Below are 16,354 nucleotides of genomic sequence, written 5' to 3'. Positions count from 1 at the left end.
ATTGCCAAATCCTGTCCCTCTGCACTGTCTGAAACATCAACCCCAGCATGTCAAAAGCATTTCCGTAACCTCTTGTGTTGGATCACAATGTAAGATGTCACTATAATGGACTCACAATCATGGACAATGTACAGATAGCACGACAGCACGTTTCAATAAATAGCACTTACACAACAAATCTGTCTCTGGGTAATGTGACATATCAACTGTGAAGTAGATAACTGAAATGTGCCTACTGTCAAATTACGTAGCTTGTCAATACAATTGTCCTGATAATATGTAGTCAGAGAATTCTGCAAAGTGCCCATGATTGCATCATACTCTGCCCATCCTGAGGGACAAATCTGATGAAGTGAGAAACCATACACCACCATGCTGTGTTGGACAGAAGAATACTTCCTCAGGGGATAACTAAGCCATCAAATAGTGGCCTCAAAATGTTGTAAACATGCAAAAATAACACAATAAACATGCCACACTAATCTAAGTAAACACCAAAAAAACTGCATAAATGAAGATGTCTGAGTTAACATACAAATAGGTAATCATGACGAACTGTGTCACAAATGATGTATGAGGGTCATGAAGACAAGAATACAAGATTGCCAATGAGAACTCATCTTATAATGGTGTGCATGATCATCACACTGCAGTCAGACCTAAAACTGTTTCCCCAATACCAGTCTGGAAGCACTGTTTGTGACTTTGAAAACACCCTTATCAACAGAAACACATTGGGATCCATATTAACTGTGATTGGTGATTGCAACAAAGGGTCGACACTTTGCAAGGTAGCTCTGGGCTAGCTGCCAATCGTACAGCTCAGTTGGGATTTGATTGTAGCATAGGACACAGATGTTATAGTACAAAATTGTTGTACACTAGATCCTAACCCACGATCAAGTACCATTCAACACATACAATTAAGGGTTAACCAAATATTTATTAAATGCTAATCACAGATGAGGAAACTGAGGGACAAATCTTACCTACCCTAATCTACCCTGACTACTCATTACCCACAACTGTCCCTAACTAACCTAAGCTACACTTACTTATCACATGTAACGAAACGTTCTAAACATCTACCCCCAACCCCCTTATGAGACGGGCCACATGGAGGACAACACATACTAACCTAAACACATACTATACTACCCTATACAAATATATATTTTTTGTTATTTATTTTTTTTTTTTTTTTGGGATTTTTTTTTTAAAACACACAAGAACCCCAACATAGCCCCACAACCAACCACCCACCCACCCACACATGTAATAAGTAAAAATAGAAACAAGCAGGACCCCCCACCCACTAACACTAACTAAACTAACAGCCTATACTAACCTAACACTAAGCCCCCCAAGCCCACTAACTATAAGAACAATGAAAGAGGAGGGAGGGGAGGGAATCATGTCCATAGCAAAAAGTCTAGAGGTTGGCCCTCCAGAGGGTCCTCTAAATGGACTTAACACGCCGGTTAATGTGCCGCACATCCCGGCTCAGGTGGCTCAACTTGCGCAGCACTTTGTCCATCTTACGATCCATTCAGTTGAAGGCTGCAGGGTCAACAGATGGAGCAGTGGCAGTCTGGGTACCGGTGGAGGAGGTCTGTGTGGGTGTCGTGCCAGGCCTAGTGGGCTGTCCTGCACCAGTGGCAATGCTGGGTCCTGGAAGTCCAGCAAATGTCGGACCAACAGTGGCAGCTGTGGGTGGGGCCACCTGGCTCGGATTGGTGGTTGTTCTGGTGGTGGCTGTGGTGGGCAAAGTAGGCCCACCCTGTGGGAAGGCTCTCCATGCCCCGGAGGCCCGTTCATGCCGATATCGCCGGGCCATCCTCCAGAACCCCGACTCCACCAGCAGGATGTGCTGATGTCGCATGGCCCAGCGCTGAAATTCACGGACCTGGTCTGGAGTCATGTTAGCAGCTGTGAAGACAAATGCAGATATTCTACATTAGTAACTGCATCGTGTGAAATGGCACAGCAAGTTTATCAGACATTACATCTACTGTACTTGTAACAGCTCATATCACAATACAGATCATTGAATGTCCCTGAGGAAGTACATGGCAGGCCAGACTACAAAGGTCACATCACACATAGCACATCCATAACCTACAAGATGGGTAACAACTGGCTTCGACTTGCAATCTGAGTTCTGCCAGTTATCAGCTAAGAATCTTGCTGCATATCCTCCGCCAAGACCTGGGCTACAAATGTCAGTGTACGGAAAGCAAAACTAAAGCCACATGGTCTGCAAGTTGTAACTGGACTTGCCAGTATAGTACCAAGTGCCAAACCTGAGTGTGTATACTCGGTTGCAACCAAACCGTCACTTATTCACATGTAAGTGTAACATAATGGTAGTATCATTACTAGGTACCCCATTCACAAACTCATGCCCGTGTTTGAGGGGGGGTGGATAAACAACTATTATTTGCCAACAACATGTACACTGAGGAGTGTATAGAAAACTCCACACATGTTTGGCTCTACAGACACACCACAGGTAAGGTCAACACATAACAGACATATCAACACTTACTGGAGTGGTCGGGGTCCTCAAATGTCGCCACCTCTCCCACAGTGTAGGGTGCCGGTCCACCTGTAAGGTATGGAAGGAAGAAATGTGCTCAAAATCATCTGTGCACAGCGCAACAATTTCATAAACATATACAATGTGTAGGCTGAATAAGGAAATGGCAGCCATTCAGACATGATGGTACTGCATCTGATATATCACGGCCAACTTGTACATAGCATGGGTCTCCTGTGACAGTTACACACATATCTGCACACATACATTGTCCATAACTATCATGTGGTTGCAAATATGCCCCATAATTGGTGAGCAGTAAAAAATATGGAGTGTAATCGTCTCATAATGTGCAGCCAATAGAGAAATCCAAAGCCTGGTTACTTGAGGACGGCATTACCAGTCAAACATGCCTTGTGGCCATGACACATTTATTACACATAGGTCCAATGTACAGAGGGAGGGGCAGGGACTTTTGTAAGCCATCATGTTGTACAGTTTATTCAATTGATGTGGCCCAGCTATGTTGATTTGCACCAACCATGGAGATGTGAAGCCATGTGCATACACTTGGACTGCCATCCATATTTAGATTGTGGCACAACTAACTCCAACAATCATTCTAAGATGTTAGCTGAAGGCACCTTACACCTTTTCACAATGTTTTCAAATCCAGAACTGACATGTATCCAAAAAGATCAAGGAACACAATAATCCCAAACAGTCATAGTACTTCCGTGAACGCTTTCCTTCCACACTCACCAGACTCACATGAGACATATGTCTGAGCCACTTTGCTATTATCAATTGACATGAAGCCAGCACTCATTTTCTGCATCATGTAGTGATTCTAAAGTCAGTCTAGCAATTGTGTCAACAAAGTTGGTCTAAATGTTGGTACATCTGTACTTCTCTGTCAATAGTACCCTATATAGACATGATTGGCTCCTATTTTGTTAGTTTTCTGACAAAAAGGAAAAGTAACCTGTAAGTTTGCTGAGCATGTGCTACCTGACAGCTAACAATTGTGATCCTTGCCATAGTGCATCAATGATCCTTTTATATTTCCCCAGCATTACACACAGTCAGCAAGTTAGCTGGCAGACATTGTACTAATCCCCTCATGTCACTACAGAGCATTTAATCGTGCACATTAACATGATTTGTACTCACCAACAGTGCCACCAGTCATGATTCCCAGGTGGTCCAAGAGATCCTGCTCCCTGGTGATGAGGTCAGCCCACCGGTGCTTCAGCTGGTGGTCACTCCTCTGGCTGGCATACACACGCTGCAGGTGATGCAGCACCTTTCCCCACTGGATTCTGCGGGCCTCTGGATCATGAGTGGCAAGAAATGCGTCACAAGCCAGATGAACCCCCGCAACTCCTCTTCCCCCATCCTGCCAAGACGTGGCCTATCAGATATACTTGAAAGTGAAAGGGAATAGGGGTAAAAGAAATAGAAAGGGGAAAAGGGGGAAAGTAGGGGTACAAAGACAGATAAAAAGTAAACCTAAACACTAAAAGAGCCCAACTATCCCCAAACTAACACTACCCACAACAGACTCCCACAAACAACAAAAACACAAGATAAATGGACAAATGTAGACAAAACACAGTAGTACAGTATACAGCAACGATACTTATTTCACAAATTGACAATACAGATAGCACACAGGACAAAAACAGCACAAAATCTCTGGACAACACTCTCTACACAGCCACACAGTCTAAAAGGATCATAGACTGCAAAGTGAAAGTGAAAGTACACCCACAGTACATGATCTGTAAACAGGATATCCTATTACATCACTTCCTGTATGAAAAGTCCCGCCTTTTTCACGTTATGCGTCATTTTTTGTTTACCAAAACTGTATTTGCGTCATTTTTTTTGACGCACAGAACTGAAAATTAACCCGCATCCACATAATAGTACATGGACTGTACAAATATCTGGATGTGGGCTAAATTTCACTCCTGTGCGTCAAAAAAAATGACGCAAATACAGTTTTGGTAAACAAAAAATGACGCATAACGCTAGGGACGTCAAAATTACAGTGCATTAACTGGTTTTGGGCATTTTTACTTGTTTTTTGGTTATGTTACATTTGGGACACATCAGAGATAGGCTGATTGAAGACAGTATGGTTTTGATGGTGTATGTTCACATGTGTGACATCATACTGCAGTGGACCATGATCGGCTACTCCCTTCACAGTATTTTTACGGTTGGCTGACAAAATAGTTGGTCATAAGTGTGGCCCACATATATGTGTTGCACAAATTGTGCATGTTTGGCATAAGGAGAGGATAGCAATGTGACGCACATATGCACAATACCTAAATGCCTTTGGCTCAAATTGTGTGCTTTGGCAACTAATGTATTTGTTGACCAAGTGTGTGTGTATCACATGAAGCATATTTGTACATATGCTTGTATGAATGTGACGTCCATGTGTCCAATCCTTAGATGCAAGTCATATTGGAAATGAGCGAGGGCATGTGTTAGTCATACATGTAACAACACCGTAAAGTGGACTTCCAAGTTTTAGGGTCACGTAGACACCACATGTGACATAGCATGCACCAGATGGATGGCAGACGCTTGTTCATGTCAATGGTCTACATTTTCTACATCCTATGTCCTACAGTATTGGTAAGAGCTTCCTAGGCACTACTTGGTGAATCCCACAATGAGTCATACACATGCATTGAGGAAGTAGGTACCATGTTGTTTGCACAGACAGACAAGGGTGAATCTCAAATGTATGATGGCCATAAAAGTGAGCCCCAACTATCAAGTGGCTGTGGTGGACCAGCATACAAGACAGCACGTGTTCACTTATTTCCAGTGATCAATTGCACATAGGTGTCTTGTTCATGTGTGTGGTCCAATGATGATCCTGTATATTTTTGGGGGTGTAATTTGTCACAGTTCGGTCCAGGACTCATCATGAGTCAGTGGCAGCTATTCCTGTATCTACTGAGTATCCTTGGTTGATCAATGTGAGTAAAGTGGATGTGGACATGTGAACCAACATGTGGATGGTCCCACCCTGTCACTAAAGACGTGTAATGAGACAGTCAACAGGGCAACCTTGGTGTGCTGAGTGAGATAATGTCTCAGGTGTCATGTTCCGGCAGGTGTCATTACAACATTTATACACAGGTTGGCCTCTGCACGTCCCACTGCATCTGGGAACATCATAGCCTCTGTGCTGATTATTCTCGCAGCTATTCACCACACACAGCCCATCACTATGTTGTGATTCTGTGTGTGAACTGTCATGGTCCTGACATTTGTGTATTATTCATGGATATTATCAGAGGTTGCTGGTTGTGCTGAAAGCCCCGTGCCCAATCCCTGCCTACAGCCCTGGGACACTGTCACACTTTGTCATTCATGCATAAGTGCAACCCAGACAAGGGATGGGCCATGAATTTTGCTTTTCCAAGAGGATGTAACTCAAATGGTAGAGTTAAAAGGCAGATGATGCTATACAATGCATTTGTGTATGCATTGAAGAAGCCCATGCCCAATACCCCCTGATGAATGAGAGGTTTGCTAACGCAAGTGTGGTACATATGTAGACACAGGGATACTTTAGTGTGACTCACAGATAGTTGCCAGTCAGGCTGACAGAATGCAAGGTGATTCAGGATCCAGCTACTTGACAAGTTACATAATCAGTGGTCTGACTAGGACTGTTTGGAGGACAAACTAGACAGTTGACATGAAAAACTGTGTATGTCCTTTGTTTTTGAAGGTGACAAATGAACCCAGTGGCTGTGTTACACAGCTTAATTAGTATCAATGCTTAACGGTGTATTTGACATAATGGCAACTCCTATGCTGTTCCAGGTATCAGCAGGGGCAGTGCTTGTTGAAATGGGTGGTGTGCATGGAGGTGATCACAGGTGTGGGCTGCATCTGTTTCTTACCAGTCCTGTAGGTGAGGCTTGCATTCTAAGGGCCAACAGACATTTTCACATGGGAAGCAATCTACATGTGCTAACAGGGCTTTGAAACTAGAAGACAGTGTATAAATTGACCTGACGTCCTTGCAGTCAGATGTTCTATGATAATGGCATACCATAGGAAAGGGTGTAGCACACTGGTTTGCTAATGTTGGTCTGAGTGTGTAGAGGAGGGAATATCAGGGTACACATCTTAGTATTCCAGGGACTTCTTCCGACAGGTGGGTTGTGACCAGGAGCATGGGTGTGTCAGGAGTTAGGAAATGGGCTGACATGTACATGGAATGTAATGTGTGTAATGCTGCTCATATGTGTGGCACTTGTGCTGTCTCTGTTCTGCTTCTATGGGACTCTGGTCACAGATATTCCTTGCAAATATTGGATGCAGTTGGACTTACTGCTGTCAAGGGTCTGGTCAGGCATTCCTGTTACTGATGCCAAAGCACATTGACTGTCTCATGTATGAGGCTTGTTTTCCTCTTATTGAGTGATGGTGTCTTAGTTGTGTGCCATTTGCTGCGTTGGACCTTGATTTCAACATGTATGTGTGAAATAGTTGTGGTCCTCTGCTATTGGCCTTCAAAGGAGAAATGTACATGATATATGTCATTAAGACTGTGTGTTTATGTGACCATTGTATGTTAGGCATCACATTAGCTCTGGGATGTTCTGTGTCCTACTCAGTATCTCAGCAATGCTCCATGAGGCAACACTCTTATTCTGATAAGTAGAGATGAAGGTGTGCAAAAAGGAATAGCCAGACCATGATATGGTGATTAGAATAGGTGTTTATTTAAATGTGTTAACTAAAATGGTGAAGGTGATAATATTCAAAAGAAATTATTGACGATCTGTTGCCGCCTGTGTATACCAGTGACCGTGTTCTGTAGTTCCCCCTCCTGTTGCAGGCCAGCATCCTCCTCTTCCTCCTCTTCAGGCATGTGTGGCTCTGGTTCCAGGAGGGAAATGTTTCTTTTGATGCAAATGTTGTGCAATATTGCACATGTTAGGATTATCCTACAGACCATCTCCGGGGAATATAGGAGGCTACCACCAGTGATGTCGAGGCACCCGAACCTTGACTTGAGGATGCCGAAGGTCCTCTCGACAATGCTGCGTGTCCTCCTATGGGCGTTGTTGTAGGCACTCTCTGCAGCAGTACTTGGGTTGCCAAATAGTGTCATAATCCATGGCTGGATGCAATAGCCCTGATCAGCTGCAAGAGAAAATGATTGGGATCATGTTGATGTAGCTGGCACTATTGAAAAGACCTTTCATGGCAGTAGTTGTCTTGTGTTGTCTGTGACTCTTTTTTGTAATAATGGGGCATCCTATGCTTGTAGGATGTACCATCTGCATTGTGTTGTTTCCTTGGCTGAACGAGTGTTTGTCTGCTAACCGTTTGTCAGCAGTATGTTTTGGGATTTGCAGTACAGTGTGCCCTCCCTAACATTGTGACTTGTGATACAGGTGTCTGTGTGTCTTCACTGGGGGTGAGATGGTAGTTCCATGCACAGTTAAAATTGACAGTGTTGTTAACACGTTCATATCAATGTACCCTGGACATCCCATACCTTTAGACTTAGGCACTGGATTAATGTAAAGGTCATTGGGACACTTACATTTTGCAAGGTGACATTTTGGCAACCCACTCCACACGTTGTGATCTTTGACGTCTTAACATCAGGCTGTACAGTAATTTCCGATGTGTGACAAGTTCAATGGTGAGCTAAGAAACATGGCTAGCGATGTCACGACCTCAGTATGTTCCTGTTCAAATGTTGCTGTTGTGGTGTATGTGTTGTGTGTCCTAGAGGGTTGCTGTGCAGTGTGTAAATAAGTAGGTTTTTGTACTTACCAACACGTAGTCCATTGCCATACCATCCATCCTGGAAGTGTTCCTGGTGATCGACTATGGCCTGCACGTTGATGGAATGTGTGTGCTTCCTGTTGCAGTAGAGGTGTTCAGTTGCAGCAGGTGGCACAAGGCGTACATGTGTGCAGTTGATTGCACCAAGGACGTGTGGGAAGCCACTGATGAGGTAGAACCCCTGTTTTGTTTCCTGCTGCTTCTGCAGTGTGTTAGGAAAGCAGATGTGGCGGGGTGTCTGTCGAATGATAGCATCCAGTATTTTGGGCAAAAAGGCGGAGAATGATGGTTGTGATATTCCGCCAACCAGGGCACCGGTTGTTTGGAAAGAGCCACTTGCCAGCATATGAAGTTTGGCAAGCAGCTTGGTTTCTGTTGGGATGGTGCGGGGTGTCACCAAAGTGGGGGCCAACTGCGGTTCAATGTTGCGCAGCAGCTGTTGAATGGCCTGCCAGTTCAGCCGGTACCTCTGGATGATGTTATGTTCCCTGGGCCCCTGAAGGGTGGTTCTGGGGCGGAATATCCTCACCTGCCTTCTGCGCTGCCTTTGGGGTCCCTGCTGGTGTTGTTGTAGCTGCTGTTGTTGCTGCTGGGCTCTGCGTCTGCGTGCACGCTGGGTTAGGATCACTTCCATGGCTCCCTGTTGCTGCTCTGCTGCTCTGCTGTTTGTTCTGTGTGTTCTGATTAAATACAGGTGTGTTTGCCCCATTTTAACGCCTGCCCTGACCCAGGCGTTAATTTTTTACGCAAATCGGGCTGTGCGTCATTTTCTGGCTCCGCCTCTCGGCCGTGCGTCATTTTTGCCAGAAAGCATAAATACGACGCACGGCAGTTTAAGCTATTTTTTGGACGGGAACGCCTATCTTGCATATAATTAACGCAAGGCAGGTTGACGCATCCAAAAAATGACACACACGGCGGAATTTTGTCATCCGCGGGCTCGGGCGTCAAAGTTTAAATACGGGGCAACGTTTGCGCTGATTGTGTGTCAAAATGTTTGACGCACAATCGGCGCAGACGGAGTATAAATATGCCCCTTAATGCCAGTATCATTTAGAGTTCAGTGTATAGCCGAGGGCAGTGAAATCTTTTAAAAGCCGCCATGCCATGGGAGAATGCTCCTATAGTGAGGAAGTCATTGTTCTTTTTATTTGCAAAAAGAAAACCCCCAATGGGATTTTATTTTTGAAAATAAAAAGCTGTAAGTTTGATATACTGCTCCGTCATAGTGACAGAACAGTCCGTTAAACTGACAGTCAATTTCCAGGAACTGCTATGATGGCAGTTCCTAGATATGCTAAAGATGTCTGCATGGGTTGCATACATCTCTGAATACAGAAGGTGGAATACTCTCAATATGGCAGGATTAAGTACTCGGTTGTTGGGATGATAATTATTCTGTTCGCCAATAATTATTAACCCCTTTCATCTATTTTTCCTGATTTTGTTTATTATTGTAATATTTCTGTAACTGACAGCTATTATAGCAGTTGATTTCTGTATCTTTGATTGATTCAATGAGACCCATTGCTCAATATCCATTTTCTATTTTCTACATTGTGTTTAATTTTTATTGAGCCTTCATGCTTTTCCTAATTACTGATCTCAAATGTTCCTTTTTGAGTTGGCTCTTCTTTATTGGGTGTATTTTTAAAATGGTATTGAATCTTGCCTCTTGGGAGACATTACCCCATAGTTTTTGCGGATAACACTGTCCCCGGCCCCTGCTAAATCAGAAGCATCACTGTATTGCAAGTTAACTAGGAGATAGAAAGACATAGGGGCATAGTTATAAATCGGTCCCGATGTACCACTTTTCTTGCGTCCCCCTGCACCCCCCTAATGATGCTATGTGTGCGTCCATATTTACAATACGGCGGGTTATTACCACAACAGTGTCAACATTTGTGGCGCTGTTGTGGTGCTTTGCTGCACTAGCGCCAAAAATATTGGTGCTAGTGTAGCAGAGGGAGGCCCATAGGCCAGTACAGGAGCATCACTTTAACGCCTGCCTTGGGCAGGCATTAAAAATGACAGAAAAAATGGTGTAGTGATATCTTGTAAATTTCACTGTGTGATTTTTTTCAGGCTTCCCTAAATAATGTTGAGGCGTTAAGAGGAGGGTTGATGGGAGAGTGATGGGGTTATATTTAAGGTGCCTCAGATGGGTGAAGATTGTGGTGCAAATGTGGTGATTCTTGTCTGCATACTGGATCATAATCTTGCCATTGCTGAAAAGACTGAAGTGAAGGTCACAAGCTTGGTTATCAAATGCCTTAGTTATTCTTTTTTGTCATATAGGATTGCTGATATTTAAAAAATTGCAAAAAGCATCTGTTCATGTGTGTGTGCCAAAAGTAAAAAAGAGGTCAGTATTGCTACAATGTGCCTAACATCACGATTCATTTCAGCTATCAGGCACTCTAGGTTTGTGACAAAGGCGTTGTGCTTGTCCTAGCTTTCTTGTATAAGCTGGGGGAGGGTGGTACAAATCCCTGCCATATTGTTACTTCCATCTAGGAGAAGTATTTTGTGGTAAAACCTCTCTTTTTAGTATTGTTTTCCATCTTGGGACACTGTTGAGCTAATTAATTCAGAGATGCAAGGATGGTCTTATGAGAATAGGAAAACCAAAATTGTGTGGCTATATTCAAAGACTGAAGTGACAAGGGTAATTTTATTGAATACTATTTTGGCATTAGCCCTGCAAAAAAAAGCACATTAAAAAACACACAAAAATCCGTAGTGAAAGTAGAAAACCCTCTAACAAATTGCTAGCCTCAGTATCTCAGATCAGCATTAGAATTCTTAGGTGAGATAATGAGAACTTCCAGTGAACGCCTTTAGAGCTAAGTGACACAAATATTGGCGCTTGCTACCAGTGGCAGTTGGTAATTTGAGCAGATGGGGGGGTCCACACACCCATACATACTCACGTCCTCCCATCTACATGCACACTCATTCACACCCCTCCATTCACAAGCGTGTACACATATACCCACCATTCACAGGCACATACAAACCCACACACCCATTCACAGCATACATGCACTAATACATTCATGCATACCACACACACATGCATGCACAAAACATTAACCAAACTTATTGGGCTGAAGTGGTGATCATGGGTGGTGAGAGGGAAGCCTCTGAGGTTCTGGAAAGGTTGTGACTGCTGTCTCCTCTCATTGGCTGACGTTAGGTCAGCCAATGGGAGGAGGTGGCAGCCCCTCACTCATCACAGAGAGGGATGAGTTCAGTGAGAGTTGCTGACCCCACGTTACTCTGTAACGAAGTGTCACTGTTGGACCTCTGGCCATGGGCACTTCAGGGCTTAAAACTGAAGTGCCTAGGTCTGAGTCTATCTGTAATGTTTCCCCCTCACCATGAAGGGAGGGCATCGAGCATTTTGCTGAGTTGAGGAGGTCATGCCCACAGGGTTGTGAAATCATCAGCCTATCAACATTTAGCCAGGCAGCAATGTACCTGCGCACATAGTGCTTATATTGCATCTGGTTGACTGACCTGAACATAAACAGTTTACAGAGCAACTCAAGTGAGTGGCACAGTCACTGCTGCAGGTCAGGCTGACCTTTCCTCCATCTAAAAGACACTCTTTATATCTCTAAAAAGATAATGGGGGCCAGCACCCCTCCATCCCTAAGGACAGGCAACGCCTGCTTGCCAAAGCAATATAGACTCTGCCAGTACTATTGACAAACTATTGTTCACTTCATATAAATTGAAGACGGAACGTCAATGTTTGCGAAAGCCAATGTTAAAGAAATATGGCAAAAGACACTGCTCAGATGGATTAATTCTTTGTTGAAGTGTGATAAAAGGCATCTGACCTGGCACACTCTGCAAACTTTTTAATTATCATTTCTAAAATACTAGACGAATATCTTTTTGGAGGAATAAAAATGTTCAACCTATGTTGAATGTTTCACCAAATTTTTAAATCATGTTTTAAAATACGGATAAATGCCCTTTAACAGATATTACATGTAATCCTGTTGTGGTGATGTAACACTCTCTGGATTGTGGTTGACTGCATTACAACTTATTTCTGCAATAAACGTATTTCATTCATTCATTTCATTCAATTGCTACAAGTATCAAAAACAAACAGGACAAAAGGTGACTAGAACTGAAAAGTAGCAACATCTATGACCTTCCAGTTGAATGTAGATTCCAATAGCAAGTGCAATAATCTACTCACATATTTTACACATAGTGCCAAAGGGCAAACAATTATATATAATCTTTGTATTCAGGGGTGTGGTTTCGGAGGGTGGCGAGGAATGTTTGGGGTGTTACACCCCTCTACCCCAGTAAATGTATTTTGTGATAAATAGTTGGGTGCAAGTGCTTTGCTTTCAGTAGGGAATAGTGAGGTGTCTGTCGGATTTCACCAGGAATTTTTACACACAGACAAAATTGCACGCACACACTCTTTCTCTCTCTCTTTGAAAAGGCTTCAACAATGTTGGTTATTTCACACAAAATAATGTATTTTTCTCATTTAGTAACCCTATCAATCTGCATTCCTCTCCCTTTCCACTACCATTTAAGCCCCTCTTGTGCACCCTTCTTGTCCTATAATGTATTTTAACATTACTGACCAGCGTGATTGTTGGGAAATCTGAAGCTCAGCACCTCCTCTCCCCTCCCAAACACACACACACACACACAGCCTGACTGACCAAGCTATGCCCCTGTTTGTACTACTAATGTCATAGAATTCTAAGTTGCTATAAGGGTGTCACAATCAAAAACACGAGGGTGCAGATTAGATTACGTATGGAGTAGAGAAGGAGGAGCTTGACTGGGTGTCCGGGATGAGTTGCGAGTGGAGGTTTTTGTGGGGCGCCTAAAATATGTTCATAGAAAGGTAAATTTACTTTAGGAGGTCATTCTTGGTGGTTTTATGCAATTACTCGCTTTAAAAAATAACTGTGCTTTCTAAAGGATCATAACAAAAGCACAAGCGCAGTGCCAATATATACACTGCAAGCAAACACGCAGCTAATCACAGAACAATTATTAGTACACACAGCAAAGTGTGGTTAGCTTTACAGTTCAAACTGAAAGAAAATGGAATGGGAAACATACGCAAACAAACCTGCTCCAGGAAAGAGGGATGAACTTAGTCTTTTTGTGTGTAATCAGAGGCTGTATAGGGATCTTTCATTCCCAGGCTGGAGGGATTGTCCCTTCTTTTATCAGATGCAAGAAACAATGTTGTGGTTTGTGGTAGGAATCTGCTGCCCCCTGCTAGCGATTCTTTAAGCAGCAGTGTAGACTTGCCTTGCTTTAACAAGTACACACACCTTGTGAAAAGATCCAACCTTTTGCAGGCAGAGCCCAGAAAGGGTCACACACACACCCAAGTCTGGAGAAACTACACACTGGCAAAATGCCTGACCAAAGAGCAAATGTGCTTTGGACTCGGACTGAGGGTAGACAAATGTCGCACATATCAAATGTGCCGTAGTGACGTATATTGGGTGGTACATAATGTCGGATGAGTTACAAATACTACATACATTTAAGACTGCATTGAAAGAGAGCTATCACTTCATCATGGTACACTACGATATATTATACAGAAAGATAAATAACGACATAGTTAATACACTTCTTGTGGTCCAAATTACAGCAGCAGGATTTATCAGAGGAGGAAGGAAACAGGATCAACACCGCGCCCATGCATATAAACATGCAACCATCCCTGATTAAATACAAAAAGGAGCTTAAGAATCGCCAGAGGAGGAACCAAAAATAGAGCTGCAACACTGCCTTGTCCTACTAGACAACAGATTGCTTATACTGAAAATATGGACCTCAGTTTCTGCGCAAATCGAAATATCTGACCCTTAGGGAAGATAACATTGCCTACTGCATATTATATAAAGCAAAGGGTAGAAATGTTTCGCATCCATCTTTAAGCTTTTGAGATGTGTAAACTACCCCACACGCACCAAAAAAATGTACATTTGTTGTTTATGATCTGCACCTTTTATCATAACATTTGAAACAGTTCTACTTAGTCTTTAGGTACAGCGATGTGCTACCCTGGTCATAAAGTTCACAAAAGGTTTAGATTTCCTACCAGCATCTTACTTAAGTATCATCGGTTCATGCAGTCTTAATATGTAGCAGGAAAGAGTGCGATTATTAAGATGATCATGCTTCCAAAATGTCTTTATTTCTTTGTTAATAAACCTTTATCAAGGACCACTGGAATAGTACTATTTTGCGACAGTTGATTCTGTTTTAATAATTATGGATTTGCCATCTTTGCCACATAATCCATCATGTGCTGCTTAATCTACATGTTTTAACCAAACAAAATGGTGTTTCTAGCTCAAGCATATCAAAAGTTACTAAAAACGTGCCAATGTATTCCCACGCAGTGGAACGCTCTTTGTAAAGGTTAACTGGTCAGGTTTCAGTTGCTTATTTCTGTATTTGGTTGTTAAAAGGGTACTAAAAAGGTGAACTCTTTGCCCAGACATTATTTCGGTATGGTCAAATTTGAAAATAATAGAGTAATACTATAAAACATGGGCCGCGTTATGCAGCGTAATTTGGCTTTTCTTGCCACATAATTTAGTCAGCCCAACTGCATAATTTCATACTCCCCAGCCCAATTACAGTGGACATGCCTATACCCTTTTTCAAAGCATTTTCTGGCAGATTATGCACCCTAATTACTAGGCTCATTTGCACAATGAAACAGCAATGACTGCGATGGAAGGTGCTAGTATGGTAATATAATTGAGGGCGCATTTCTAGTGTCGGTTCTGTAGTGTTTTTATGCCGCTCAGGGAAAATTTGCATATTGTAGTAAGAAGGACATAACCGTCTGTTACATCACTTAACATAGAGAGAAAAACAACATCCCCAATTGCCCCATCCCATTTCTTCCTCCCCCTCTTCGATCCTCAGTTAGAGGCGTTTCACTTTTCCCTACCATGCCTCCCCTTCCACGCTTACCAGTGTCCTCTCCAGATCAGTCTTTCTCAGCATTCACAGCAGGAGCGTTTCCAATAATATGTAGGATTTGCTGCAGCTCTCAAGATTCTCTAGCTAGCTACTTCACTATGGCCCCCCGGTCTTCATAAACATGTTTTCCTTTCCATGGATGCTGCCCGCTACTTTTTCGATCCTCGACAGCTAACACTTTCTCCCCCTACCATGTGTCTACAGTTGGCGTTGTCACATTCCCCCATAATGCTTATAGTTCTCTATTTGCTGCTAAAAGCACGTGCTATGAGTTTACCCTTTCTTGTGGGAAGAAGGTACATTTCTTCTAAGTGGCTCCGAATATGGACACCTATGGACATCTTGCTATTTGACTCTAGAAGATTTTATCAATTACTTTTAATAATATAGTTTCCCGAAATCCCTCGGGCTTCGAACATGTCCGAGTATATGGTATATTATAGCCAATCTCCCGCCAACAGCTGTCTGACCATTTTCTACTGTATGCAACCCAGGAGCTGATGTGAGGGTCTATGGTATAGAATTGTAAATAATGTTTCTCTACCTTTGGCATGGTGGGTATGATTGATGTTCCTAGTGAATACGTTTTGCCATTGGTAGTCATTTCGTTAGATTCCTAATTCTTTCTCCCAAGCACTTTGCCTGTTTTGCTGGCAGTACTTTAAATATGTTGATGATAGCATGTGTTGTTTGTCCTTGGTCACGGGTAAATCTTTCCATTTCCGTGAGGTTTCTAGTCACTCCCAGTCTCACCTCTTCTTGCAACACCCATTGTCTGTTCAGGGTATTTCTTAGATGGCCCCTATCTAGCAGCCAATAATCCTAAAATGAGATCTACAAACCCGTCCTGCTTGGAATACCTCTTTCTTCATCCCAATAGTGAAGTCTGAAATTCCCCACAAAGGTGAAAAGGGTGAGGGATATGGTGTTACCCCCTTGATTTTACTCAATGTATAC

This window comes from Pleurodeles waltl, chromosome 7, assembly GCF_031143425.1.
Source record: "Pleurodeles waltl isolate 20211129_DDA chromosome 7, aPleWal1.hap1.20221129, whole genome shotgun sequence".
NCBI classification, from domain to species: Eukaryota; Metazoa; Chordata; class Amphibia; order Caudata; family Salamandridae; genus Pleurodeles; species Pleurodeles waltl.
The sequence above is the reverse complement of the archived record's forward strand: the minus strand, read 5'-3'. Positions refer to the sequence as shown.